Source organism: Phytophthora infestans, genomic scaffold, assembly GCF_000142945.1.
Source record: "Phytophthora infestans T30-4 supercont1.264 genomic scaffold, whole genome shotgun sequence".
NCBI lineage: Eukaryota > Oomycota > Peronosporomycetes > Peronosporales > Peronosporaceae > Phytophthora > Phytophthora infestans.
In genome coordinates, this window is record NW_003303495.1 from 11,567 (window position 1) to 16,057 (window position 4,491).

Consider the following 4,491-nt stretch of genomic DNA (forward strand, 5'->3'; position numbering starts at 1 on the left):
CCTACAGCACAAGCTACGCCATAGTTATGTACGTATTGACTATTAGAGGTGAATGTACGGACATGCGTGAACATCTAAGAATCGCTGTGTAGTATGCATACGCAAATGAAGATATATCTAGCCAAGACTTTTGAACAGATATGATGCAATAGTAGGGGAGTCACTAGCTGCCTGTCGGTGGAAGAGAAGAGGGTGGCAAAGTCGCAGTGTAGCGAAAAAGCGAGGACGACAAGTACAGCACCAGCACCACGCCATGTCACGTCGAGTCGTGTTGCTGAGCAAAATTCCCCCAGTGCCAGCCGCGACCGAGTAGACCGGTGATACGCGCCGAACGCCGCCTTGCCCCGATAGGACACGGCCGACCTGGCGTTGGGTGGGATTCCGAGCAAAAGACGGGCCCAGCCGGTGATCGAAACCGGGAGCTCTCGCACCCAAAGCGAGAATCATACCACTAGACCACTAGGCCGCTAACCTAGTTTCATCACAAACACATGTCGCGCATACCCCGACAACCACATCACATGAAGCGCATGCCACTAACGCACGCAATACGCTTTTGCCCACCTATGCTGCGCTTGTTCCTTGAATTGATGGGCTCTAACTCTCCCTACAGCACAAGCTACGCACAATTATTATGTATCAATTAATAAAGGTAAATGTACGGACATCCGTGAACATCTAAAAACGGTGTGTAGTATGCAAACACAAATGAGATATATCTAGCCAAGAATTCTGAACAGAAAGGTGCGATGGTAGGGAGTCACTAGCTGGCTGTCGGTGGAAGAGAAGAGGGTGGCAAAGTCGCAGTGTAGCGAAAAAGCGAGGACGACAAGTACAGCACCAGCACCACGCCATGTCACGTCGAGTCGTGTTGCTGAGCAAAATTCCCCCAGTGCCAGCCGCGACCGAGTAGACCGGTGATACGCGCCGAACGCCGCCTTGCCCCGATAGGACACGGCCGACCTGGGATTCCGAGCAAAAGACGGGCCCAGCCGGTGATCGAAACCGGGAGCTCTCGCACCCAAAGCGAGAATCATACCACTAGACCACTAGGCCGCTAACCTAGTTTCATCACAAACACATGTCGCGCATACCCCGACAACCACATCACATGAAGCGCATGCCACTAACGCACGCAATACGCTTTTGCCCACCTATGCTGCGCTTGTTCCTTGAATTGATGGTCTCTAACTCTCCCTACAGCACAAGCTACGCACAATTATTATGTATCAATTAATAAAGGTAAATGTACGGACATCCGTGAACATCTAAAAACGGTGTGTAGTATGCAAACACAAATGAGATATATCTAGCCAAGAATTCTGAACAGAAAGGTGCGATGGTAGGGAGTCACTAGCTGGCTGTCGGTGGAAGAGAAGAGGGTGGCAAAGTCGCAGTGTAGCGAAAAAGCGAGGACGACAAGTACAGCACAGAGATTCACAAAAGAAAACACTCAGAATCTCACAGCAGAAGTACATCAACGATCTTCTGGTAAAGTATCAAATGCGAGACTGTAGTACAGAACCCACACCATAAGCGAAAAGTGTTATATTAGAAAAGGAAAAGGATATGAACCCAGAACAGATAGCGGCCCAACCATTCGATTACAGAGGTTTAGTGGGTTCACTGATGTATCTTGTCCGAGGTACTAGACCTGATATTGCTAATGCTGTAAGAGAGCTTAGTAAATATCTATCTAGCTATAAAAGGACCAATTGGAGGTCGGCTCAGCGAGTACTAAAGTACTTGAAAGGAACGTCGAAGTATGGCATTGAGTACAATGGAAATAGTACCACTAAGTTAGAGCTATACACAGACGCGAGCTTCGCGAATGCATCTGAAGGAAGGAAGTCAATCACAGGATATGTATCAATACTTGCTGGTGCATGCATCTCTTGGAAAAGTATTAAGCAAGATTGCATTAGTATTCATACAGCAGAATCTGAAATAGAAGCCGCCAGTGAAGGTGTTCGAGAGGCGATGTGGTTGAGGCTACTATTGAAAGAATTAGGCTACGGCCAAGTACTACCCACCCAATGCTGGTGTGATAATACTGCCGCAATAAGTATCATTAAGGATCCTTGCAGTCACTCATCTACCAAGCACATTGATATCAGGCATCTGTATGCCCGTGACAAACATGAGGACAAAAGTATCATTGTGAATTACTGTAGCACCAACGACATGGTGGCTGATGCCCTTACGAAGCCATTAAGCCAAACACAGTTTGAAAAACTCAGATCTATGATGGGGATAAAAGAGTTGGGTTAATCATCAGCCTCAAATTTAGTTTCACGCCTCAAATAAGGTTAGGTCCCTCAAATAAAAGATTGACGGTCATTTGGTGTAAACACAAGTTCTTGTCAATTTAAGGGAATTATTAAGAAGTTTAGGAAAATGATTACAGTAAAGGAAGGCCTTAAGGAAAGGGTTCTGGTTACAGACTAGTTTTAAAGTTAAAACCTTAAGTTTAATGGCCACCTAGCCCTAAGTTTGGAAATTGAACAGGTCCAGGCTATTAGCCACTTGCTCTTGAGTACATTTTACTCAAACTTTCGGTTAATTTCACTCCTGACTCTCTCAATTCCCGCCGCTGAAAGGCACAACTGGTCTAAGACTAGACACCCACGAGTAGCCGAATGATCGGACTTTCTACTTGCAGAGCTCACATCATGGGCGCTTGGCTGACCGTTTGAGGTGCCAAAAGGCCGGGACCTGAATGGCCGCTGTGGCTTAGGCCGGTCTGCTGTCGCCGAAGAAGGATACAAGCAGCTTGTGGATGCCCCCCCGAAGGGCTTTCGTCGGGACCCGCACCTGTGCAGTTCGGAAGAAAAAGAGAGAGTGAAGAGCTCAGTCCAATATCGGCAACAAACAATACAAAGAGTAAGTCTCTTTAGGATATAAGATAAAGTATTAAATCAGATTTTGGGTTCTGCGACAAGGCAAATCTGGGACCAAGGTGGTAACAAACCATCCCTCGAGAAGGATCTTGAGTGATAATGAGAAGACGTTAAGTGACGAAGAAATGATGGAGAACGTGAGCATCTTTAGTGGGAGTGTTGTGCCGCAATATCATTCAGTTTGTATGCAGAGAAATGAAGTAAAATGATAGGTCAATAATGGTGTAGCTCTCTGCTATTGGTTGCGATGGCAGCAACTCGTCCTAGCCATTCAAGAAGAAAGAGGCCGCGTGCCCCATCACTAAGATAGGTGAAGCCGAGGGATGTAATGGAGAGATGGCCGATGCCATCTCACTTCCAAAACTGACGGCCTAGATCAACAACTACCTACAGCTGTACGCAACAAGCCGAGATAGAGAAGATAGAGCTGCTGGAGAAGTTGAAGGCCCACCCAGAATGACCTATAAAGCTTCTATCTATTAGAAGACGCTTTCCGAGAGCTAAACGCAACCCTGATGGGATAAAAAACAGCATTGGGATAAACTAGAGTGTAGAGGTCGGACCGCAAAAAGAGGAAGGGCGCTGGGTAAACACGAAAAGTGAAGCCCTATGAGGGCAGAGTTTTGGATCACTACGATAATTTTAAAGGCGATGCCAAATACACGGTCTCGGATCTGTTGTTTTATTAAAAAAAAGAGAGTGGGTATATTGCCCGACTGGGATTGCCCTTCCCCTACGCATCCCTTTCTCTTACCGAGCTGGTTCATCCGTACAACAGTATACATCGTATACCACCGTGAGCCACACAATTTGTTAACGGGGAGAGCGTGAGCGACAAGCATGGATCTCCGCACGCGCGCAGCGCAAAAGCGCCCTCTTACTCATTCAGCTGAGTGGGAGTCCGATGAGAGCGAGGGTAATCGTTCGGATGCGCCTCCTGCTGACGTCTGGGCGCCTTCCCCCGTCGTGAGTGAGCTTAATACGACACATATTCCGTTGGAGCCAGTGAGCTGCTCCGATCCGCCGGAATCCACCAGCAGCACAAGCGAAGGTGGTAGCTCCGTCCGCGTACTCGCCTTGGCGCCTAAGAAGGTTGAGTTTCCCTCCTGGGAGGTGTTTGAAGATTATCTGGCCGTATACCAAGCACAGACGTTCCAGGCACGTGTTTTCTATAGCTGTGTATATACGTTTTGGCTGACATGCACTATGAATTTATCTGTAGATTTTCAGGGTGAGGACAAATACGACTGTGGCAGAGCGCAACGCACGGATCGACCGCACAAAGTCAAAGGCGGAAAAACTTCCTGACGAGTGGGTGCAATACGCAAAGACCTTTGTTTGCACCTATTCCGGGAAATTTAAGTCCCAGGCCACGAGCAAGAGACCCCGGCAGGAGTCTAGGATGAAAGGATGGAATGCCCAGGTAAAGTGAATGATCGGGCTCGGTCGGGTCAGTCGGGCCGGTCGGGCCATTGTGGAGAGCTTGGAGAGTCTTCACAAACGATTGAATCGAGCTGTATAGGCAATGAGAGTTCACGTGGAGATTGTGGAGCTTTCACATAAGTTAACGATGAAATTCCATTAAACGCGC